This window comes from Lissotriton helveticus, chromosome 8 (genome assembly GCF_964261635.1).
Source record: "Lissotriton helveticus chromosome 8, aLisHel1.1, whole genome shotgun sequence".
NCBI classification, from domain to species: domain Eukaryota; kingdom Metazoa; phylum Chordata; class Amphibia; order Caudata; family Salamandridae; genus Lissotriton; species Lissotriton helveticus.
Window position 1 is genome coordinate 1443965160 of NC_136069.1, and position 26885 is coordinate 1443992044.

Here is a 26885-nt window from a genome sequence, read left to right on the forward strand (position 1 = left end):
CCACCAACATGTGAGGCATATCACACATCAGAGGACAATGATGTGAATGATTCTGTCTTTGTGGTAAGAAGGAAGCAGTAGCATTCATCCCTGCCATATGACCTGTTTCAACTTGGTTCTGCCCTCTGCATCATGCCCTGGAATAACACCTTCCGCTGACCCCTGATACACTCTGCAACACTCACCTTGGCCCTCAACATGGACTGCCATATTTGGTTCATTTACCAATGACACAGCAATCAGACTGCGGACAGAACTCTTCCTCTTCCGATGAACTTGTGAATCCCTAAAGGACTCGGGCTGGCCCTCCCCTGGCAACAATGTAAAGTGGGGTTTGCATGGCCATGTACTGGTCCAGCTTGTCATGTCTATGATCATGCAAGTATGCAATTGAGGCTAGGCCTTTGGCTTATGCTGCAGCAATGAAGATACACACACAACAGTTGGCATGTATGAGCCAAGACCCCGAGCGTTCTTGGGCTCCTTTATTTATCCATTCGGGTGTGCCCGCCCTCCGGGTGCATGCTACATTGCAACATTGTCAATTAAGGCCCGGGTGGCGCCGAAACTATAACAGAGACACACACCATAGGTACTTTTGTGGCCAGCCCAGAACTGAACCACGCCCCGAGCCCAGAACTGAAAGCGCTGGTTGATGATGGACTGTCAGAAGATGTAGGAATCATGCACACTGCCTAGGAAGTTGGCGACGACATTGGTGAACGGTCCCCGATGGTCCACTATTGCCTGCACATTGATGGAATGCGTGTGCTTTTTGTTGCGGTATTTGTGTGCAGTGTCGGCAGGGGGCACAAGTAGGACATGTGGCAGTCAATTGCCCCAAACACATGCGGGAAGCCAGCTATGGTGTAGAAGCCTTGCTTGGTCTCCTGCAGTTCCTGCGCAGTGTAGGAGAAGGGAAGGTGCTGGGGTATCAAGCTGATAATGGCATCATGGTGTGAGGAACTTTGATAGGGCTGGCTGTGAGACTCCTCAGACTCTGGCAGTTGTTGGTTGGAAGGTACCAGAGGCCAACAGGTGCAGCACTGCTAGCAGCTTTGTCTGCGGTGGGATGTTGGTTGGCCGCTGTGTTGGTACCATCAGCCTGTGGGCAATGTGGGTCAGGATGCGGAGGATGGTTGTCCTTTTGAGTCAGTAGTGGGCAATGACATCCTCTGGGACATCTCTGAAGCTGGTGCATTTTTGAAAGGTCTGCTGTCTTGTTCTGTGCTGCTTCGGTGGTAGTCTGGGTGGTGGTCCTGGGGGTGGGGGTGGTCCTGGGGGTGGTGGTGGTGGGTGGTGGGGCCCTCTTGGGTGTCCGAGCTGCATAATTAGTAGCTCCATGGCATCTGTTGGTTTTCAGATGTTGCTCTGGGCTGGGCTCCCTTTATACTGTAGGTTTTCGTCCTACTTAAGACCAGAAAAAAGCAGGTCTTAAGTCCCTGCTGCTAACGTGCCTTATCAACGGTTTTTGGACCGCAATGCCGATCTGGCTTGTCATTGAGACTATAGCAAAGTGGTGTTATCGTACGTTTTTGGACAGGAACGCCTACTTTGCATATGATTAGAGTTAGTTGTCGCTGTCAGACTTGGCAATGTTTTTAGCGGCAGCTATCGCAGGTAAGCTGACGATGTCGGCTGTTAGCGCAGGCTTGTGACTAGGGCGATAAATCTATCGCCACTTCATGGTGGAAAAATGCTGCTAAATCAGCAATGAGTCCTTGAGAATATGCCCCATTGTGTTTCATCTCAAAGAAGCCTTTGCCAACTGCACCATTATCTATTGAAACGTATACATACTGTTCATTGACATAAAAACATGCTATCAGCACAAAAAACAAAAGAGGTCATCATGTCAGAGCCTTTGTTTTCAATTATCAACAATTCATTTGTTTCTAAGATATATTATTTCATTTTTATAATTGTTTAGTTTGTAAATGATGTTCCTATTTATATTTTGCCCAGCGCTGACCTATTATTTAACTATAAACCTGATGGAGGCATGATAGGAAGGTCAGTCTACGGAATTGCATGTCCTATGTTTCTGCCGGTGTAGTGCCTGCATTCTAGGCAATCCTGAAGTGCATTTTGTCATGTTGTATTATATTTGGCAGCTGTTGGTAGGGAACTACTTCTCACTCATTACCCTGGGGTATTATGTTTTCTAATGTGCCTGCACAGTGGACTTGGGATTTTAAGGATGCATGTCCTCAAATGGATGCATAACTAATTGTGAACCGGTACCTGTGTGGTATGTTGCTGCAAAGTGAGAATGTCTATCATCATGACACCTCCCAGAGAGTTGTGCAGACAATTGTGCCTGCTACCTAAAGCATAATGCATATCTCCTATACTCATGATAACATTTCATCCATCACCTGACCAGTGCCCGTTTACGGTCCTGCCCAAGTGGGCGAATACAACATGTAGGTTGACATAATTCATTGCCACTGAATATAATTCATCACTGAAAATAATCATTAAGATAATATGCCCTGTCTATTAAGGGCTGTTGTGAGAACCAACCAGCTTCTGAAGTTCAATATATTCAATTCACCGCTACTGAAATATGGCTACTGAATCCTGATACCAAGTTCACTATCACAAGAACTTATATGATACAGTATTCAACCCGAAACAGTTCATTCAGAACAGATTAGCCGACATAGTGCAGGACAGAGTTAGCACATTTCAAAGCTTTCACAATACAATTGTCATTAGGTAGGCAGTCAGTAAATATGTGTGGCCAGTTCCTGATTCCTATTAAGACCTTTAGGGCCTTTTAAGTCCAATTTTATGATGTATGATGTTTTTAAAATTCGAATGAATTTTTCACAATCACCTCCTTGTAGAAAAGTTGGAACTCTGTCAATACCAAACATTTGGAAATTGGCAATATGATAACCATGTTTTTCATAAAAGTGCCTTGCCATAGGGTATGAAATTCTCAATTTTTTTTATTTCTCATAGGTGTTTAAGAGTTCTCTTCCTTACAGTGAATTTAGTGCTCCCCACAGTATGACGTCCATAAAGACGGATTTAGGCTTACACACCATATGATCCAAAGTTAAATAAATGTATCGAAAAATGTACTCTCTTAATCATTCTTGTGGGAAGTACGAAGTCTTCAACGTTTCTGCCAGTTTTACATGCCTTTGTTTGATCTAGGAAGCTTTCTTGTTTGAGTGGTTCCTACATATATATATATTGCGTTCTGGCAGTCGTCATAGGTGGTTATAGCTAGGACCAAGATCCATAGGAAAAGCGTTTTTTGACCTGCCTATATCTTTGGCATCGTTTAACGAACCTTCACTAAATGTTCCCTAAAAAGTGTCATAGTAAGTTGTTTTGTGCACGCAAGTTTTGGGGTGATCCGTTAATTGGAGCAGAGAAAAAGGTGGTTATAAAAAATGTGAGTTTCCCCATTTTAGTTCCCATAGGACATGTAGTCGAACCTACAGCCCGAATTACACCAAATATGCTAGAAATTGAAGAAAATACAGTTAATGACATCTCTGGCCCAACGACTTCGCGAAAAAAACAAGCTTGTGCAGGGAAATGCACAGCTCAGATTGCCTGCCAACACTTTAACCAGGACGTAATGACAGTCAATTTGGGATTCCGCTTCACTGAGTCCCTAAAAAAAGTGAAAAGAAAAAAAGGGATGATGGTAGGAATGCCCTAACCCCAAGCCATTGTCTTGGGGTCCCTTTGGGACAATACGACGCAAAAATTCCTTGGCTTGTGTTTGAAAACGCTCCTGGGTGAGCCAAGTCCTAGAGGCATATGTAATAGTAATGTAATAGTATGTGCAGCCACCATCCCACTGGGGCAATGAACAATAGGAATGCATGGGCTCATGTGGCCCAGCAGCCCCAGGGTGGTGGCAGGGACTGCCACCTCCCTGGGGAAAGGAGCTATAGAAATGCTGGGGCCCACGCAGCCCCCCCAAGCTCTGGGGACCACCACCTCCCGGGGCAATGAACTATAACAGTGCAGGGGCCCGTGTAGGCGCCTCACAGCCCTGGGGACCACCACCTCCCTGGGGCTCAAATAATATAATGGAGGGGGTCCATTCTGGTCTCTCAGCCCCAGGGACCACCACATCGCTGAGGTTAGAGTAAACATTGGACAGGGGCTGCGCGGCCCCCCTCCTGGTGCCAAAGGTGGCACTGAGGACCACCACCTCCTCAGGGCCAGCTCCTGCTATGTCCCAGGGTACTTATCTGCTGTTAGCTGTTTGCTAAGGTTTGACAGTGGCTCCCCTCTCCTGCCAAGCTATAGTAAACTGTGCTCCGCTTTGCTGAATGTGGAGCATAATTGCTTTTACACACAGGGAGCTTCATGTTGGCAGCCTCCATATGTGTAACAGCAATGCCGGCTACCATAGGGGGTATGGAGCTGGAGGGACTGCAGGGGCCTTCAGTCTTCCCTCACAGTCCCCATCTATGCTGAATGGGTGCCTGGGTGGGACCAGGGCACCCATATTAAAGGCCAGGTGCCTGGGGATGGGGTCCCTGAGCACAAACTCAGCCTGGGAGGGGGGGCGCTCACCCGCCTCCCCTTATTGGTTTTATTAATTAAATTCAAAAGAAAAGGCTGTGCCCTGATGGATTGGGTCCCAGGGGCCAAAATTGGACCTGGAGTGGGGTGGCTCCCTTTTATAAAAATAAAAAACATTTAAAATAAAGATAAATGCAAATTATATCCTGAGCTAACAAACATTAAAGAGTAAACATGAATAAATGACGAATCGTGTGTTTCTTCTTTTCTTCTTTTATTTCACAGTAATCCTTCTTAGTGCAATCTAGCCGTTGCCAAAACGTGTTTCGTCTTTAGTGGTTATTAAGCATGGGCGTAAAATCCGTTCCGCTCGCGGATTTTGCGGATTTTCGGCAAATTCGCAATCCGCGAACTCTCGCGAATTTGTCGAAAATCCGTGAATTCGCTCGCGGCGGATTTTTTGCTTGGTGATACAATATTGCGGCGCGCGGCGTGGTGCACGGCGTTCACTTTCCGTCATTAAGCGTTTGCCGAGTTGTTTTTCTTGATCATATTTTGCGAGTGCTGCGCCATTTTGGATCTTGCTGCGGGATCCCGCGGGAGTTTGGCGCCCGCGAATACGTAATCGCGGCTTGCCACCTTGCAGAGCACGCCTCGCGAGAGTTCGCAATTGCGAACACGTAGTTGCGGCGGACAGGAACAATCTCGCACTCGCGAAATAGAGATTTTGCAATTCTGCACAAGAAATCCACCAGCAAACAGCATAAACCTTCAGAAAATGATGATTTGTATCAGAATCACTCCTCAGGTTGACATTTGCATGCACTTTGTTTTTGCAAGGAGTCCATTTTTTTGGGGGGGGAGGAAGGAAGTGCCCCACAGTCTCCAACTTCCTGTTCCTGTCCAGCAGGCTCCTCCCAGTGCTTTCTTCATGTGCTGGTCACTTTCATTTGGACCTTGACCTGGAAGGATTACTTTTTGTGGGTGCTGCGGGATATTTGGATTTGAGGCCTTTTTGACTTTTTTTGGATCACTTTTGGATTAGAAATCAACTTTCACAAGTAAGTTTGTTTGGGGCATTACAGTTGCTGCAACTTCAATTTTGGAACTTTTTCAGAACATTAAATAAAATATATTGTGGGCAGCCACAGTATCCAGTAGGACCAGGGTTGGTTATGGGTGCATGATGCAACTGTTTTGTTGAATTTAAACACCATTGAGGCCATGGATGGGCTGGGATTGTGCTGATCTTTGTGGTTTTTGTCATTTTTTTGGGGCTGCTGGTGGGGCCCTTTGCCCAGGGGTGGTGAGTGTTGCATGGGCCTAGTCTTTCTGTGGGGTGTCTTCTTGAATTTAAACATCATTGAGGCCATGGATGGGCTGGGATTGTGCTGATTTTTGTGGTTTTTGTCGTTTTTGGGGGCTGCTGGTGTGGCCTTTTGCCCAGGGGTAGTGGTGCATGGACTGAGTGTGCCTGTGGGGTCTCACTCTCTTTAATGTAAACATCCTGGATGGCATTGGATTGTGGTGATTTTTGGGTGTTTTTCGGTTTTTTTGGGGTGTACTGTTGATGTGGACTGGCCATGTGGGTTGTGGTGGTGGCCATCTTGAGTGCTGGTACAGGCAACATGTGCTTGGGGTGCAAGGGGCCATTTTGAAGAGAGGCAGTGTCTGAGGCCTGCACTTATTTTGCCTACTTTTCATCCATTATGCCCAGGGGTAGTGAGTGGTGCATGGGCCTAGTCTTTCGGTGGGGTGTCTTCTTGAATTTAAACACCATTGAGGCCATGGATGGGCTGGGATTGTGCTGAATTTTGTTGTTTTTTGTCGTTTTTTGGGGCTGCTGGTGGGGCCCTTTGCTCAGGGGTGGTGAGTGTTGCATGGGCCTAGTCTTTCTGTGGGGTATCTTCTTGAATTTAAACATCATTGAGGCCATGGATGGGCTGGGATTGTGCTGAATTTTGTGTTTTTTGTTGTTTTTTTGGGGCTGCTGGTGTGGCCTTTTGCCCAGGGGTAGTGGTGCATGGACTGAGTGTGCCTGTGGGGTCTCACTCTCTTTAATGTAAACATCCTGGATGGCATTGGATTGTGGTGATTTTTGGGTGTTTTTCGTTTTTTTTGGGGTGTACTGTTGATGTGGACTGGCCATGTGGGTGGTGGTGGTGGCCATCTTGAGTGCTGGTACAGGCAACATGTGCTTGGGGTGCAAGGGGCCATTTTGAAGAGAGGCAGTGTCTGAGGCCTGCACTTATTTTGCCTACTTTTCATCCATTATGCCCATGGGTAGTGAGTGGTGCATGGGCCTAGTCTTTCGGTGGGGTGTCTTCTTGAATTTAAACACCATTGAGGCCATGGATGGGCTGGGATTGTGCTGAATTTTGTGTTTTTTTGTCATTTTTTTGGGGCTGCTGGTGTGGCCTTTTGCCCAGGGGTAGTGGTGCATGGACTGAGTGTGCCTGTGGGGTCTCACTCTCTTTAATGTAAACATCCTGGATGGCATTGGATTGTGGTGATTTTTGGGTGTTTTCGGTTTTTGGGGGGTGTACTGTTGATGTGGACTGGCCATGTCGGTGGTGGTGGTGGCCATCTTGAGTGCTGGTAAAGGCAACATGTGCTTGGGGTGCAAGGGGCCATTTTGAAGAGAGGCAGTGTCTGAGGCCTGCACTTATTTTGCCTACTTTTCATCCATTATGCCCAGGGGTAGTGAGTGGTGCATGGGCCTAGTCTTTCGGTGGGGTGTCTTCTTGAATTTAAACACCATTGAGGCCATGGATGGGCTGGGATTGTGCTGAATTTTGTGGTTTTTGTCGTTTTTTGTGGCTGCTGGTGGGGCCCTTTGCCCAGGGGCGGTGAGTGTTGCATGGGCCTAGTCTTTCTGTGGGGTGTCTTCTTGAATTTAAACACCATTGAGGCCATGGATGGGCTGGGATTGTGCTGATTTTTGTGGTTTTTGTCGTTTTTTTGGGGCTGCTGGTGGGGCCCTTTGCCCAGGGGTGGTGAGTGTTGCATGGGCCTAGTCTTTCTGTGGGGTGTCTTCTTGAATTTAAACATCATTGAGGCCATGGATGGCTTGGGATTGTGCTGATTTTTGTGTGATTTTCGATTTTTTGGGGTGTTCATGGGGACTGGCCATGTGGGTGGGGGGCATTTTGAGTGCTGCAACAGGTAGGCCCTGCCCATGTGCTGGGAGGCAGGCGGACATTTTGAATGCAGGCAGTGTTCTTAGGTCTGCAACCATTTTGCTTAGCTTTCAACCTTTATGCCCAGGGGTAGTGAGTGTTGCATGGGCCTAGTCTTTCTGTGGGGTGTCTTGAATGTAAACAGCATGGATGGCATGGGATTGTGCTGATTTTTCTGTGTTTTTCGATTTTTTGGGGTGTTTAACTGAACTGATGTTCCTCTGTCTTCCATTGCTTTTAGGTGCACAAGACTCAAGAGAACCACCAGTGCCAGGAAGAAGTCCTGCAGCGGTGTGTGTGTGCAGCATAACGTCACGCGACGTCACGTCTGGACACAGACAACTCTGCAACTCGTGCAACTGCTGCCTGCTGTTCTGACCTGCTCTGAAGAAGATGGCCCCAAAAAAAGTTACCCGCAGCTCCTCTAGCAAGAAAGTTGCCAGTAAGGAGCAGAAGAAGCAAGTTACCAAGGAGACTGGTGTGCCGGCCGCCCCTTTTTTTGGGAGTAAAAAAAAAAGTATGCCTGCAGCAGCAGCGGGATCTGCTGGGGACCAAGCTGGGAGCAGCACCCCCGCTCCATTAGGCTCAGTGCCACCACCACCACCACGCCAACTTAAGTCCAAGCCCTTCACTGCTGCAGAGGCACTTAGTCTAGTTGTTAAATCACCATCGACCAGTGATGTTGGCTCATCTCAAGATAGTAGCAGCAATGTCCCTCAATCAACACAGGTTGTTGTAACTCATCTGACGAGTGTTGAACAACCACAGCCGCAACAACAATCACATGTGCAAGTACAAGCCCAAGTACATGTGGAAGGAGAGGCAGCGCAAGGAGATGCGCAAGCAGAGGTGCATGGAGGGTCACAAGTGCCCACAATAGTTGTTCCTCCCGAAGTAGGGGCACATCAGGAAATCGACAATCAAGGCGAGGTATCATTTGAGGAAGCCACTCCTCCTGATGATCATTCGTTGTCTTCCACACCCCTAGCAAGGAAGAGATCAAGGGTGGTGTCTACATCTTCTTCAAGCACACCTCCTTCTGATGATACGGATCAAAATTGGGAACCAGCACCACTGCCGTCTGAGAGTGAGGCACACCATGATCTGACAAAGATAGTTAAGCGTAAAAGGAAGCTCGTCCAAAGTCTCAGAGTTATGGAGTGTGATGAGGCTCAACAAGAAGTGGCAGATACTGCTGCTGATGAAGACTCTGACAACGACGACCCAGTCATCATAAAGGTCACTGCAGCCCCAGCGGGCATGCAGCAAACAGACATTTTGACCCTAGCCCGAAGAGCTGCTGAGCGTGATGATGATGATGTTGTCGATGAGGAGGCAGTGGAAACACCACAATCATTTGAGTTAAGTAGTACACCAACTCGTACCGCTTCCATATTTCTTTCTCGCAAGAAGGGACCTCCATCCACCTCGACCTTAATTAGTGGCGGTGAAAGTGCACAACGTACTAAAGTTCGGCAATCCACATCCTCCACTTCATCTGGCATTAGCAGCATGACCACCACCACCAGTATCGCCGCTTCCTCCAGCCCCCACAGACAATTCAAGTGCCCAGTTTGGGACTTCTTTACTGTTTGCCCAAAAAGGGAAAAGTTCGCCATTTGTAGCATTTGTAAGATTGTAGTTAGTCGTGGTAAGTTTGGTACCAACTATGGTACCGGAGGCCAGAGAGGTCATCTTAGGAGACAGCACGCTGTCCAATGGTTTACGCACCTGAAGGAGATCAAGGAAGCCCGAATTGGAAGTCAAGAAAACGTTGATGTTTCATCTGATGATGACGAGGAGGAAGAAGACGTGTCAAACACTTCACTTACACCCAGTACCCCTGTCAGCAGCACACCCCATGTGAGGCACACTAAGAGTGTTGGAGCGAGTGAGACACCAATGCGAAAAAGTTCACCAGCGAGCATAATTGGGTCAACGAAGTCATTATCATCCCGTAAATGCTTGGTCCAGGGCAACATTAGAACCATGTTTTGTTCAGACGCGCCATATGAACGCAACCACCCACTGACGCGTCTGTATAACACTAAGCTGGCTAAAATGCTAGCTCTGGACCTTCTCCCTTTTTCTTTTGTAGAAGCGGTAGGTTTTCTAGAATTAGTGGCAGCGCTCTGCCCTAAATGGAAGGTTCCTAGCCGGTTCTATTTTGCCCGAGTTGCGGTTCCAGCACTACATGAACATGTGCTGGAGGTGATTGGGGCAGCTTTGTAGAAGAGTGCTGTTCACACTATACATCTGACAACAGACATGTGGACCAGTGGCGCAGGGGCTGATTACATGTGCATCACTGCACACTGGGTCTCTTTTTCAGGGGTTAAAGCAAAGCTAAACGCAGGTGTTGACCCGGACCAAGTTTTTAAAGCTGCTCGGAAACATGCAACACTAGCCATGTTTGGCTTGGAGAAACGTCACACAGCACGAAACATTTTGGACGAGTTTAACAAAAAGGTCTTTCACTGGCTGTCCCCAAAAAAAGGCCAGATTGTTTATGTTTCCACGGATAATGGCGCCAATGTAGTTAAGGCCATTGCGCTGGGTGACTATTTCAGAGTGCCGTGTTTGGCGCACTGTATCAACCTGGTAGTTCAAAAATTCTTGAGTGATAAAGACAGTCCAGCGTGCGAGGTAATGGCCACCTGCCGAAAAATGTGCAACCATTTCAGCCATTCTTTTAAGGCCCGGAAGCATCTGAGGAGCCTGCTACATCAACATCGAATGCCAGTGAAAGCACTCATCCAGGAGGTGTCAACACGTTGGAACTCAACCGTCTACATGCTTGAGCGTCTGTATGAGCAGTATACGGTACTCGATCACTATTTCTTAAAACAGGGTACAGCTCAGAAGGACCTGAGGATGGATGCGGCGCAATGGGACATAGTTAAAAGCATGACAGAAATGCTTCGTCCTTTTGAGGTCTTCACGCGTGCAGTCAGCAAGGAGGACTGTAATTTGGGAAAAGCTATCCCATTGTTGTGCATGCTGGAGCACCAAGTGAAGGCGGTGTCTTCTGAGTTAGAAAAAGATGAAAAAAACAAAGACCCTTTTGTTTTGTCGGAGAAATTATCAGAGCGCCTACGTGGTGATGAACGTCTTAAAATGATCAACTCAGAACAGCATTACATTTGTGCTACTATTCTGGATCCACGCTACAAAAAGGCGCTGGCAGGCCAAGCATTCTTTCCTTTTGCTGATGAAGATGTTAAAAAGTACAAACTTTGGCTAGCCAGGTCAGCCAAGAGGTTTGAAAAAGAACTGCAGGATATTATAAGGAGAAGGCAGTACATCAGCATCAGCATCAGCAGGCCATCCCCAGTCAAAAGAATCCACTTCTGCACCTGTGGCTGTGGCACAAGTGACCTCTCAGCCGTTAAAGACACCGGCAACCGGATCATCTGCACCACACACAAGAGTAACATTGGCTGCTGAAGAGGATTGGCTAACTTGGCTTGGGTATGGTTCTCGAAAAAAGGTCACAGGCACAGCAAAAAGTAAGCAAAGTGGAGGAACCATTGAGGACCTTGAGTCGATGGTGCAGGACTATCTGAATGACTCAACAGAGGTCTTTCTTAATGATGAGCCATTGGAGTATTGGCATGGGAAAAAACAATTGTGGCCACAGCTCTCCAACCTGGCTATAAACTACTTGTCTTGCCCACTCGCAAGTGTGTCTTCTGAACGTGTTTTCAGTGCTGCTGGTGGCATTGTAACTCCCAAACGGAGCCGCCTCTCGCCCAAAAATGTGGAGAGGTTAACAATGATAAAGATGAATCAGCACCTCATACCACCAGATTACAAAGTACGAGAAACCACGCCGCATGAAGACGAGGAGGACAGCAACATAGATGAGCGCTACGAGGCCTCCGGGTTGCATGCGCTTAATAAAACCCATTTAATAATAATAATAATAATAATGAGGGAATTTGTTCTCTGTTCGGTGACACTGACCGCATCCTGCCTGAATTCGCAGAGTATGATGACGAACTCTTATTCTTATTCCCTGACACCGAGTCCTGAAAATGAGACAATGAATCAATAACTTTCTTTTTCGTCCTTATTCACTTTTATTCCTGTGTGTCTGTCTTTCTTTGTTTTGCACAGTTAATTTAATTCAAACTTTAATCGCCTAATGACAAAAACAAGCCCATCAGCAGAACTGTCTTCACTTGTTTGCTTATTGATTTGAAGGTGCCGCAGTGTACATTCCTCAGGTTCACAAGTTCAGAAGAACATGCTCCTCTATCCTCCTCCTCCAGACTCCTATTTCCCTCAAATCAGAGGGCTGGATTACGCCCAATGAAGAAAGACTCAGCACTTGTGGGGGTGTTCTACTTCTTTGCGGGTGAGTTGAGGGTTCTGGGGCCATTGCTGTGAAGCTCTAATAACGGATAAAAGTGGTTTGGACCAAATATGAGGCGGAAATTTCTTGCCGTTTTTGCTGACTTGCTTGCCTTTGAGGTGCTCTTTGGCGGGGTTCCGGGTGTTTGTGGGTGAGTTTTGGGGTCTGGGAGCACTGCTACGACAGTCTAATCTTGATTGCAATTGCTTTTCAGGAAATCCGTGGTGGAAAACAGGAGTTATGATGATGACCTAGCTGCACAGCGCGTTTGGACCGAAGGCCGAGGGATATTGTAAGTATGAGATTTTGCTTTTTGGCTGTTTGGGGGTGTAGTCGCGTGCTTTTTTGCGGGTGGGTTGGCGGGTCTTGGGGCATTCCTGGGAAGGTCTAATACCGGATAGAAGTGGTTTGGACAAAATCCAAAAGGAAAAGCCTTTTGGCACTTTTTGTAACTTAGGGTTCGTTAGGGTTAGCTCTAGCAGCAGGATTGCATGTGTTTCGGGGTGTTCTAGATTTTTGCAAATGAGTTCTGGGGTCTTAGAGCACTCTTGGAGCGATGATGGCTATGGATACTTTTGCTTGCTTGCAAGTGGTTTGAATACAATCCACGGTGGGTAAGGGGGTATTTGGGCCTACTTTTACTTTCAAAGTACGTTTTGTCACCAGTTTTCTGCTAGGCCTCGTTTTTTGAGATCTGATTGGGGGTCTTCTACATTTTTGTGACTGGCTTTAGTAAGGGTCTGGGTGGGAGCACTGCTGGGAAGGTCTAATTTTGTTCTAAAACACAGTTTACAGTACACCTAGCTTGAGGGGAAATATCCGCTAAATTAATTTGGCCATACTTATTTATCCTTCAAAAGGTGACTCAGACAGAGTACGCACTTTCAAAAATATTGAACTGTCTATTAGGAAAATCAAAGTGTGACTTTTTGCACCACACAGCGTACATACCTTATATTTATTTATCAGTGGTATTTTAATAGCACTTACTGTTTTCCGTTCAATAATTACAGGCCGGGTTTCAGTCTGTGCAATGGGGAAAAAAGATGGAGTCAGGCTTCACATTAAGGAGCCGCAATTCAACATTCTGTCAGTGGTCACCAACATTGATGGACGAAGCGTCAGCTGGAATGGAGGAGTGCCGCTAATAAGAGGAATTGTTTGCTGCATGCAACTTACTTACCAAATTCAACAGGACAACTCCAACAACATACAGATACAGTATTCATTGTTTTCTTCTATGAGTGTGACTGTATTTCTTGGATCTCTCTCTGCTTCTAAATTGATCCCTACAGCCATTCTATAGGTTTTACTTCGGCTAATTTTTAAACCTAATATAATGTAAGAAGTGTTTCTCTGAGTGCAGAGATAGGCTAGTGAAAACGCTGCAGCCCTGTACTGTCGCATTCTAGTACTACATACTTTTCAGTAACAATGCATGCAGTAGGGCATGCACTTCCTTTATGTCACTTAAAAGATTTGTGGTTAGCTTTAGTTTGTACCCAAAGATTTCTTTATCTTCAATTATTGTTTGTCCATGCTGTGCTTTTTTTTTCTTCTCTCAACAAAACCTACCCAAAAAGAAACCCCCATTCCCATCCATTTTCCAAACCCTAACCCTCTTCCCCCGAGCTGTGTGGTTTTGCTTGATGTGTGACTAAATGACATCAATAATTCCACACACTTTCTGGGGAGGATAAGGTCATAGCAACAGGCTGGTGAAGGAATCCGAGGATATATTCTAGACATACTCAGCTTCAGTACTATTTCTTGTAGTAGTAGGAGCCAATGTCAAATAAATTCAACCCAAGTACTAGTTATACTTGCAATACTTTACCATTTGTTAGGCTACATTGTGGCACTGTTCTAGTGTACTGTCACCTGCTATATTATCTATCGTACCATAACCGTTGTAATGCTACAGTAAGGACAAACCAGGTTTCGTTTTCTTTTTTTCCATATGCATGCAACTGCTACTGTGTCACACCACTAGTACCACCGCAATGAGGACATTTCATCCGCCCAGGATTGCCAACCTTAATCCCCATTTCCCGTGGAGCCAGCCCTGGGCCTAGCCCTACTTTCAAACACAAATTACAGGTAAGATAAGCGTTTGGTGGGAGGTAGTATAATGGAGTATTAGGACTAGACGAGAGATTGACGGTAGTACTACTAAAGTCCTAGGACTCTTCAGGAAAACAAACTTACTGTTAAACCCCCACCCACCAGACTCAAAAGCAGTAAAAAACAGGTATGGTCAGATAAAGTTTAAAAAAGTATATTTATGTAGCCCTAACAAAATAATCTCCCTCAAGACCCTTCCTAACCCCAACGATTGTCTTTCAAGAGTCCCCAAAAGAACCCAACTCCCAAATCCCACCCCCCAAAAGTCTCTAAAAAAAGGGCAAGGGACACTACACTACTGGAGGGTGCTGTTGAATTTAGCGGCCAGGGCATCATACTCCTTGCGGAGGGTGGCATGGTCGAAGCGGAGGCCCTCCACCAAGTTCTTGTAGCTATGGACCTCCTGCTCCAGGTAGGACACTCTGAGGGATAAGCGGCGTTGGCGTGCCTTGCAACTCCTGTGGGGGCAGCTAATATCTTTGCTGCTCGGCGGTGGCGGTTGGCTTTGGTAGCCCGGCTCCGTACCGCTGGAGCACTGTGCTGGCTGGCAGCCCGTGGGGGCACGGAGGAGGATGCAGCTGTCCCAGTGGAGGATGTTATGGTTCCACCGGTTGACCGCGTGTCCTCCTCCTCCAGGGCCACCAGCCGCCGATATTCGGCGACAGTGGCATCCAGCCTCCGTTGCCGGGCCATTCGAGCCTGCTCCCTCCGTGATGTCGATTTGGAAGGAGCAACTATATGAAGAAAGAAAGACATAGTCTGTAACCAATGCTCCTTAACATTAATAACACAAAGTGATTGAGCCGAAAGTTGTGTCACAGTACAAGTAGCAAATTGAAAGCACAGTACATAACTATTGAGGACAGTATCTATCTAACCTCCCACTTCTGCATCCTTCCTCTAACATTAGTGGGAGTTTAATGAACAAATTCTACGACCACTATGGACTTCCATTACAGTCGACTATGACAGTACACCAGTCTTATTCTTCTTCTTCTCTCTTGTTTAGGAAAATTGGTACGTTATCTTATGCAAGTCGGCAGAATGCCAGCGCAGTGAACTTGCACCCGAGAAAAACAGACGCACACCATGATGAGTGAGACAGACTTGCGTTACTGTACCGGTCCAGTACATGCAGGTGGTGAAGCTGTTACTTTTCTATTACGGGTGGCACTGAGAATACTCTGTTACAAGGGCTACTGCTTAATTAATTTAGCTTTCTCCCTACAGTGCAAATGAGTACTAGAAAAGGAAAATGAAGAAGCTAAATAATTTGATTATCTATCACTTCACATGGGATGTATTTGATGACATATGGGATGACTTTAGGTGCTTTGCTTATTATTGAGTGAACAGTGATACACCCACACATGAATGACGTACTACTACGAAACTAAAGTTATTAAGAGAGGTACGGAGTGTCCACCGTAATAACCGGATATATGCTGTGCTTGCAGTTGCAATACAAACTACTGCTCCTATTCATGGTAGTATTTGGACAAATTTACAACTTCTTTTCCTTGCCTTCCCTACACTGGAACGGACGTGCGGGTGCGGTGTTACATGCTCTTCAAGGTAACACTTAGTTCATCCAGTGCAGTGACCATCTACTCTCTCTAGATACACATATGCTATCTAAGAGTCAGATAATACCATGCTCCAAGCATCCATCCATTCAAAGTATATGCACACATACAGTTTCTGTTTCACCCACCCAGGCTGTTCTCCTTCCACCCATCCTTGCTTCATCATTGACCCAGCCATGCACCATACCATATTCTTTCCTTCCCAGCCACCTCGGGGACCAAGCAAACACATATCATTCTTCTTTGCCAGCCATCATAAAATTTCTCGTCCTTCCACACTTACTTACACCCTTCTTTCGCTTTTCGTTCATCCCATCCATCAAGTTCATCTAAGATCTTATTGGGATTCTTCTCACCAAAAACTTCACAGCTAAGTCGAAGTACATTTAGAGGAGGCTACTACCTGGTTGATTTATAATACACCCGTGCAGAAAGCACACTATGCAGTCTTCAATCTCAATAAGTAAGGAATATATAGCTTACCTCTTCCCGCCACCACCGTGTGAACCCTCACAGGAACGTCCGGCACTTGCACCGCCTCCTCCCCAGAGTCCTCCTCCAACACCACCACCTCCGCGCTGGCCCCGCCACCAGATGTTCCACCTACAAAGTACATTTAAGAATGTTAGAATACACCACTCACTACTATATAATATTTGGTCTAGGAGGAATAAAGAAATGTTAAAAAAACGAAATACAATGTAATAATTTGTAACTGTCTACTCTAAAGTAAAAATGTCCCTTTTTCCAGGGAAGGCTGTTGTCTTGCTGCACTTTTTGGCACGACTGATGAATGCTTGCTTTTTATTTTTAACACACACCACTTTTTCTCCTAACAGAAGCTTGACTTCTAAGAACACGATCAGGGTCAAGCTCAAGTTCAAACCAGGTGAGAGCTCAGCTCGACCACAAGAAATGTGTCCAATTAATCATTAGCACTAAGCACTTTTCCATTTTCAGTTAAACATTTACTTTTATGACAAAGTTGATTTTAATAAATGTGTTTCCTTTTAATAAAGCTTTTAAACTTAAATAGACTCTGTGGTTTTTGGTCCTCCAGACTAGAGTGGATGAGCTAAAGGTTTTGGAATTTTTGCACGCATGAGTGCCTCTGACACTTCTTGACTCTGACTCCGTACTCTTGTCCTGCGTTGGATAATCTAATCATCATTGGGGATCAATCATCGGTGACTTTGGGAGCTAAATGACTCTGCCACACTATCTAGTCAGTAAGGAGATTGGGGGTTCTTCAAAGTCTGATATCACTGAGGTATGTGGAAAGAAAGTCTACCTGCGCCTATTATAATTGATAAACAATGCACTATTTAGTGTTCATAGTTCGGTTTGTGCAGATTTGTCCCTGCAACAGTAGTAGAATGGATTGTCCTCCTATCCAAACCAAAAGTAAAGTAGTATCTTATTCTTTGTTGGTGGTCATTCACCTTTTTATTGTTGGCAATTGTCAAAGCATAAACATTTAGAAGACTTGAAAAGACATTATGGACAATCCCAGAGGACTGCACTCAGTGCATAGAGCTATTGCTGACTAGAATGGGAGTCCAATGGAATTGCCAAATGTGCAATCTTAGTTAGCTACACAGACAGACTAATAAGAATAATCTAGTAATACCACAGGGAGTCATAGTCGAGGCAGGATAAGAATTTAGATCCAGTCTACAAGAAGATCAAAGACGATTTAGAAAAAATCGAATGAGGAACGCTAGGAAAAAATAGGTACTCTATATTGAAATTATAACTTACTGGGGCCAGCAAAGGAGCCCTCGCCTGCCCGATCCTGGCCTGCATCCTCCTGAACAGCACCCTCCTCCTCCTGTGTCCTCTTGCCCTTGGGGGGAGCTGATGTACAACATGAAAGAAAGAAAGACCAGAAAACATGGATGATATTTGTCAACCAAATCAAAAATTTCAAAAGAACAATAACAAAATATTTTGTCGAAATATCAAATAGATAGACAACTATTCCATGGGATATATTGACCAATCTCATGTGGTATACTACGTTATTCGTATTGCCTGATTTGCGGACCGTTGACTTTGAAAGTTCCTATGTAACTCACTAAACAGACTACTAAAAAGGTTTGCCTAGGCCTGGCAGGCAGCAGTCCGCAGCACGCGAAGTGACAGACAAAGTCCATTGTGCTTGCAGATCAGTGAATACTCAAACTATCAATCCACCGACCACCACCACTATTTCTTCTTATAGCCATGTGTCTAAAGGAAGTACTGGACTTCAGTCTGTTGGGGCTGATTTAGAAGTCCCTTGTGGCTCATTTTCCTCCATTGTTGCGTGACTTTTGTGACGCAGCGGCAGAACAAAAGAGGCGCCATGGTGCGGCGTATATAAAAAAAAAAATGACGCATATGGGAGATGCATCACGTTGTAAAGCCCTGCGCCATCAGGGGGCGTTCCGGCGCAAGGGAGGGCGTTCCTGCGCAGGAACGAATCCTAAAAGTGGCTGAGGGAAATCTACAAGATGTTAATCAGTCACTTTTAGGACAATGATGCGTGACTCAAACCCTGCCCCTGCTTGAAGCCGACGTACGGCTTGATGCAGCATTGGGGAGATAGGGCACCCCAGAGCATTGCTGGAGCTGCGCCATCGTTGGCACGCAACTCCAGCAATGCGCCGCCTTTACGGCACAGATGCGTAAGGCTTCTGTGACGTTTTGGGCCCATGGGTGGTGGTGGTGGCATGGCGCACAATTACTGCCGCATCCCTGCTACTTTGCAGGGATGCGCCGGTAATTGAAAATATGACCCTTAGTGTCTAGCATTACACAGTTCTTTACACTACACTCATACATAATTTCTCAGGCCAATGAAATGAACACAAAATACAAAACAAATAAGCATAGTAGCAAGGCTACTGAGAAGGAGAGCAGTGCACCTGAAATGCATAGAAGATTTTGAAATATAATTTACCTACAATGTAATCGGCAGCATTATTGCTCTTGGTAAAGAACAAAGATTTGCAAATAACAGAGCCGGATAAAACAGAGTAGTGATGAAATAGCTAGAAATAGCTACTACTACTCACCAAGCCCGGGGACCTCTACACCAAGCACGTCCAGCAAGTCGCGTTCCCGGGCCATGACATCCGTCCAGCGGTGGGTGGCCTGGTTATAGGTGCGCCGGACCCCAGAGAGTTTAAACATGGCCCGGCACACCTTCTCCCACCGCTTCCGGCGCTCCCGGATGCCGTAGCCGGTTGCGATCTTGCCGCCTCCCAGGATGGTCTTGGGGAGGCGGCGCTGGACGTGGAATATTAGTGCGGCCACCTCCTCCGCACTAAAAATCTCCCGGGCTGTCACTGTCTCCCCCCTCAAACGCCCGCACGGGAGCCGGGCACGGGGTGCGGGACCCTTCCCCTTCTCAGGGTGCTTCCCGGCTCCCTTTACCATGGTCTGGGCAGAAATGAAGTTAAATAATAAAGAAGAAATAGAATAGGGAAGAAGAAAAGAAAAGAGTTTAAAAAAGTAGTTTAAAATTAACAAAAAGTAGCAGAAAACACAAAAATATAGAGCTAGAAAAATAGAGGGATAGATAAGAAGTAAAATAGATCAAAAAAACTTCATACAAGCAAAGAATGGCAGAGATTCAGAGAGGATACAGAAAGCATGCCCAGAACCATAGCAATGAATGAGAAACAAGATGGCCGCGCCCGTTCACGACCGAGTGGGTAAGTTCGCGCAAGATTTTCCTCGCGATCACGCGCGATATTGTACTAGCGAGCCGCACACTTTGCGAGATTACACATAGCGGCCGGAAACGGAATTACGTCACGCAAACAAGATGGCCGCGCCCGTGTACGACCGCTAGGGTAACTTGGCAAACGTATCGCTACAAGCGCCTTGCGAACACGCAAAAAAACACGCGAACATACACGCCGCAAAAAAAAAAAAGTGTATTCGCACAAATTTGCGGCTTCCGAAATCGATCTCGCACGGATTTGCGCCCCGCAAATCGCGCCAAATTGCAGAAAAACGATTTTAGCAAAAATGAAAGCAATCAGCAGGTGCAAAAGTTCAAACTTAACATTAGTAACCATTCACTCTAGTGCTTCCTGTGGGGCCCCTCCAGAGTTCAGTTGCCTATTTGCAACTATTCTATGACCCTGCTATGACCCAAACAGCAGGCTCATAGAATAGCTACAAGTAGACCATAAAGGTCCCGTGAAAAAAAATTGCACTGCAACAGAAAGCAAATTACAGATAAGGAAGGAAGCAGGTGCCAGCCAGACTGGAAGTTTCAAAATTACTAACACATTAATCAACCCCAAATTAATTCATGGCAGTTGAAGAAGGGCAGGTGTGCTTGCTTTCACTGCAACATAAAGCAAATTACAGATAAGGAAGGAAGCAGGTGCTAGCCAGACTGGAAGTTTCAAAATCACTGACACATTAATCAACCCCAAATTAATTCATGGCAGTTGAAGCAGGGCAGGTGTGCTTGCTTTTTTTCACCCCCATAATCTACAGTGATAAACAAACCTAATGGGTGGCAGTGAGGATGTACCAGAGGGTGGCATGGGTGTACCAGAGGGTGGCAGTGGTGAAACAGAGGGCTGTGAACCTGTGATGATAAATCAGATGTAGAAACAACATAGTCGCGGCCGTTGCGAACCGAAAAGTAAGTTCACAATTGCGAAATGGTCCACAAATCCTCGCGAACGCTCGCCAACACAAAAAACATAAAAATCCTCAAATCCGCGAGAGTTAGCGGATTTTGCGGATTGCGAATCCGTAAATTCGCAAATTCGCGTACGCCAGATCCGCTAGATCCGCCCATGCTTAGTGGTTATAGACCACAGACTTCTTCAGGGCTAAAGTAAGGCTCACTGATCCTATTCATATAACCCCACTGCAGGTATTTTAGAAAGTGCAATCCTTATAACTTCAAAGAACTCGTGTTTCCCAGCTTCATGTTACCGCAATTTAATAATAAACTCCACAATGTAGGGAGAGACCATGTGTTTCTCCGAAGACGGAGTAACGTCTTGTTTAGAAAAGAAAACCGGCGTGTAGGCTACACTAATGGTTGGTGAATGAAGTCCACTTATCTCCTGAAGGTGCTTTGGGGCCAACTACCCCTCCTGTTACCACAAGTAAATACCATACAGCAGGATTGCTGAGAGGTTGTCAGTGGCCCCTTTCTCCACCTCTCTGCAAATGCATTACTAGTTGGGAGATGAAGTCCCCCTGGCTGCTGAGGGTCTTCGGAAGCTAACAACGCCTCCTGTTACCTCCAGTAAGTCCCACACAGCGGGATTGCTAGGAGGTCTTAGGAGGCCATGCTACTTTCATCACCACCCTGAAAACATGCCTCCTGCAGCACTACTGGTTGGAGAATGAAGTCCTTGTGGATGCTGAGGGACCTTGGGGGTCAAGAAGCCCTCCGGATACTTCCAGTATGTGCTGCACAGCGGGATTCCTGTAGCTGGTCAGTGGCACAGCCCCTTTTCTCCACCACTCTGCAAATGCGGCTACTTCTTAAAAAAAATATAGAAATTTACTTAAAAAAACAAAGGTTACAGGGACAATATAGTTCTGAAACAACATAAAAAAACTGTGATGAATTCACTAAAGAAACAGAGGTTACAATGATGTTATGGTGAGGAAACAGAATTAAAAAAAACATAGAAATTCAATGAAAAAACAAAGATTACAGGGACGTTATAGTTAGGCTCAGGTTTCACTTGTCCAAAACCAATGAAATTCAGCAGTTATTGTTGGATGACCTAACTATAACTTGCGCCCTGCAATGCACTGCTTATGAGCTGACATATTACATCATTCATGACATGGTTAGTGACATCACTGATGACATCACTGTTAGAGAGGCGATGTCTAAGGAATAACTACTGTGAATAAAATAAATGTATATTGTTTTTAACTAACTTTTACTATCTTGGAGGACTCTTGTGGGATCAAAAATGGTAAAAAGGGGTGGATGAGTTCTCCATACACTTCATTAATAGGAATGCATATTGTGGTAATTGTTTTTGAGAACAAGTGTGTAAGAGATATGTACTGTGAAGTGTATATTGTTAACTCCTAAAAAGTTACAATCTTGTGAGACTCTCGTAGGATAGTGAACAGTAGAAAGGAGTAGTTGATCTTAGAATACACTCTAGTATGGACACTTGCTACTGTAGGAAGGAGTATTACTGGAGATGGTGTATGTCAGAGTGTACTATTTACGGCCATCGGCTTTGTAAGAGTTGTAAGTAGGGTTTAATCTCTTCTAACACCCTATTATGCAGACCCATTATTAGATAGAGGGGTAGGATCAGGGAGGACAGACCCTGGGCAGAGCATACTATGCAGAAATGTCATCCAAGAGAGAGGTATCAGTGGAGAGGCCAGTCTTTCTCCACACATGCTACTATTCACATCTGTCATCTGAGAGAGAGGTCTGGAGGGAGAGGCTAGTCCATGTACACACCCTACTATGCACAGCCATCATCTGAGGCAGAGGTCTGACAGAAGAAGCCAGTCCATGTACAAAGCGTACTATGCACAGCCATTATCTGAGACAGAGATGTGACAGAAGGGGCTAGTCCATGTAAACACCCTTCCACACACACCCATCATTTGAGAGAGAGGTCTGAAATGAGGGTCCATGTACACACCCTACTATGCTCAGCCGTCATCAGAGAGGTCTGACAGAAGAGACCAGTTCACACTCTAATATGCAGACCTGTCAACTGAGAGAGAGTATTCAATAGAGAGGCAGTCTCTCTCCAGACACACCATACAACGCAAATCCATTATCTGAGAGAGAGGGGCAGAAGGAGAGGGCATTCAATATACACACCATATTATGAACTCTTATTATCTGAGAAAGAAGTGTGTAAAAAAATGTCAGTCCATGCAGACACCTTATTACGCACACTTTTCTTGTAAGAGAAGGATCAGAGGGAAGAGGCGAGTTTCTCCTCACACCCTTTTATGTACACCCATCATCCAAAAGAGGGGTGTCAGTGGAGAGGCCAGTCCATCCATACACACTACTACGCACACCTGTCATTTGATAAAGAGGTCTGTGTGGAGAGCCCAGTCTCTCCCCACACCCTACTACACACACCTGTCATGTAAGGGATAGGTCTCAGGGAAGAAGATGCTCCACCCCACATATTACTATTTCCCTACAATTTTGTTGCGATTCTGCAAGACTCTCTTGAGAGTAGCTCACAAGCTTCAGGGAGTGACACTTGCTGCATGGACACATGTGATCTCGCAAGAGGCTTGCAAGACCAAAAGGGAAATAATGGAGCCTACCACAAGGTGCTTTACGATTCCCTGAGACTCTCACAAAGCAATCACACACCTTAAAAATGGATGTACATAGTGAAAATTCATAGTTTACAGTTTAGCAAAAACGTTTCAGCATCTTCTTGAAAGTCAAATATCAATATGTTTATGCAAAGATAGATACAAATACTATGAAAAGTATACTGGGAATGTTTCTGAATATGTTAGTTACAACAATTAAGAAGCTGAATATTCCACCCACAAACATTGTTTGAGTAGTTAGTTTCTAAGAATTTATAAATATATGTTTATTTTACAATAAACCCTTGAAACGGCCAGAAAAAATGTAAGGTTAAAGTAACGCTTTAGTTAGGTGAAATTCTCAGTAATAACGTTAACGTTTTGAACAAAAAAACACAGAATAAACCGTTATAGTTAGCAGCACTAACTAACTTTCGCCTCCGCCAAGCACAGCTTATCACCTCACATGTGACATCACTTAAGACATGTTCTATCACATCAATTATGATATCACTGATGACATCTCAAATTACATTAATGAGATATATACTGATATATATATGTTACCTATTGGCGGTCGCCAGTAGGTAGTTAAAGTTAGGACCTATTTTCCATAGGAAATTCGCAACATTCTATTCCCAATAACTTTGGCGCCGATTGACGAATCTTCCCTAAATTTTCAAAACTTATGGCCCGCTCTGGCCCGCTCCAATCTTAAAAGTTTCGGGGTGATTCATCAAGCAGGGGTCGAGAAAAATGGGGGGTCCCAAAACGTGTTTTCCCCATGCAATTTCCCATAGAAAACTTTAGACACGGCTACAGCCCAAACTGCTGAACGGAATTACCCCAAATTTGGCACAGAGGTAGTTCTTGGTTCAGAAAGAACACTTTTTGTTAAATGGTGTAAATCCGTTCAGTAGTTGCTGAAAAAATAAAAAGTAAAAACACATATATATCTATGGCAGCGCAGGATCCACGCACCCTCCCGAGCACGAGCTTCTTGCTAAGTGGCTGTCAACACTCCAGTCCAGGAAGTGTTGGCAGCCGTCTTGTGCCTTGGTAGAACCGAGGCACAAGAAATCAGTCAAACAAGTGCGCACAACGCAAAAAGGGGGCAGGGTAGGAACACCCTGACCCCCTAGGCCTGCTTAGGGGGTCCCACAAGGACCCCCAGGGCCAAAAAACACATAAAAAAAAGAATCAGCAAAATCCACGCAGGGTGAGCGGATCCTGCTGAGAAAAAAAAACGAAGCGCGGGTTACCGCGCTTCGTTAATATTCAGCCCAAGGGTGGGCCAAATCCCTGAGACAATATTAGTATTGGGTTGGGGGGCTCTGGGTCGCCTTTTTAATGTAATGTGTGGGGGGCTCAAAGGCCCCCCAGCTCCGGGACCCCCATCCCCGGGGCTTATCTACAATATTAACAGGGGGTTCACAGCCCTCCCGCAGCCCCAGGGACTGCCACCCCACGGGGCTTGATTTGCATTTTTATTTAAAAAAATTACCTGTGTGGGGGGCTATAGTCCCCCCACACGACCCGGGGACCACCACCTCCCCGGGGCTCTAAATATTAAAATAGGGGGGTCCGTGACAGACCCCCCACCCCTGGAGCTGTGTAAATTGTCAGAGGGGGGCCGTGCAGCCCCCCTCCTGGAGCCTTCTCATGGCCCTGGGGACCGCCACCCCCCAGGGCCGGCTTCTGCAGTGTCCCGGGGTGCCCACCCCAGGGAAAATTTTGTTTGCTATGGCAGGACGGGAGCCTCGCGGCTCCCGCCCTGTCATGGCAAACTTTGTTTGGATTTTGAATGAGAGAGCAGGGAAACCTGCTCTCTCTTTCAAAATGCAAACCAAATTGTTTTTCCATACGGGGAGCTGCATCTTCGCAGCTCCCCATGTGGAAAAGCAATGCCGGCTCCCGAGGGACGTGGTGAGCCAGCGGGACCGTGGTGGGATTGGGACCCCCCCCACGGTCCCCAAAGGAGAGTGCCAGCCCCGGGGGATGGGGTCCCCGGGGCTTCAAGTGGCCCGGGAGGGGGGCCACGCCGCCCGCCTCCCCCAAATTTTATTTTAAAAAAAAACAAAGGCCGGCCCGAGGGATGGGGTCCCCGGGTCCATAAATGACCTGAGGAGGGGGCAACTCAGCCCCCCTCCAAAATACTTAAATTTTTAAAAAAGGCCATGTCCCGGGGGATGGGGTGCCCGGGGCCGATTAAGGCCTCGGGAGGGGGGCCACGCGGCCTCCTTCCAAATTGTTTTATTAAAAAAAAAAAAACTAGGGGGCAGGCCCTGGGGGATGAGGTCCCCATGGCCAATAAATTAGAAAAAGAAGGGGGGCCACACAGCCCCCCTTCTTAAAAAAATTAAAAAATAAAAGACCGGCATCGCGCCACAGGCCACGCCCCCTCCGTGCAGCACTCTGCAAACGCGCCCCCCTGGCGCGTTTGCAGATGGGCAACAAATTCCCCTTGAATACTGGGTGTCCCTGGGGGCCAACTAGCCCACCAGGAACCTCCAGTATGCGCCTGGGGGCTGCGTTGCAGAGAGGTGTTCTGAGGCTATGCCCCTTTTTACTCCTCTCTGCATCGCAGCTCTGTAGCGCTTAATGGAGGTAGCTGGTGGGCTAGTTGCACCCCAGGGACCCTCAGGATTCAAGGGGAGTTAATCCCTCAACTTAAAACGCGCCACAGGGCGCGTTTGCACAGTGGTGAAGGGAGTGGGCGGGGCCTGAGGTGACATGTGTGCAATTCCTCTTCAATCCTGAGGGACCCTGGGGGCCAACTAGCCCACCAGGTACCTCCAGTAAGCACCACAGAGCTGCGTTTCAGAGTGTTGTAAAAAGGGGCATGATCTTTGAACACCTCTCTGCAACGCAGCTTTCTGGCGCATACTGGAGGTACCTGGTGGGCTAGTTGGCCCCCAGGGACCCTCAGGATTGAGGAGGAATTAATTTTCCAACTTAAAACACGCCACAGGGCGTGTTTTCAGACATGTCACCTCAGGCAATGCCCCCTTCCTTCACCATTGTGCAAACGCGCCCCATGATGAGCTGTAATTTGGGGAATTAATTATCTTTCAATACTGAGGGTCCTTGAGGGCCGACTGGACCAACAGGTATCTCCAGTATGCGCCAGGGAGCTGCGATGCAGACAGGTGTTCTGAGGCCACGCCCCTTTTTACACCTCTCTGCATAGCAGCTCTGTTGCGCTTATGGAGGTACCTAGTTGGCTAGTTTGACCCTAGGGACCCTCAGGATTCAAGGGGACTTAATCTCCCAACCTAAAATGGTCACAGGGCGCATCTACACATTGGGGAAAGGAGGGGACGGGGCCTGAAGTGACGTATGCAAACACGCCCTGTGGTGCGTTTTAATTTGGGGAAGTAAATCCTCTTCAATTCAGAGGGCCCCTGGGGGCCAACTAGCCCACCAGGTGCTTCCAGTAATCGCCACTGAGCTGCGTTGCAGAGAGGTGGTCCAGGCCACGCCCCTTTTTACACCTCTGTGCAACCCATCTCTGTAGCGCTTACTGGAGGTACCTAGTGGGCTAGTTGGACCCCAGGGACCCTCAGGATTCAAGGGGACTTAATCCCCCAACTTAAAACGTGCCACAGGGCGTGTTTGCACACATGTCACCTCAGGCCCCCCTCCCTTCACCAGTGTGCAAATGCGCCCCTTGGCGCATTTTAAAAGGTAGTTTTAATCCCCCTGCTCCATTATATACTAGGGGATTACAGAGGAGGTCATGCTAATCACAGGCGTACCCCAACGAATAGTGTTCCCTAGTTTATTTAGGTGTTTTAACTGTATTCTAAGTGTCTTTTAGCATAGCACTGGCTCTAGGAC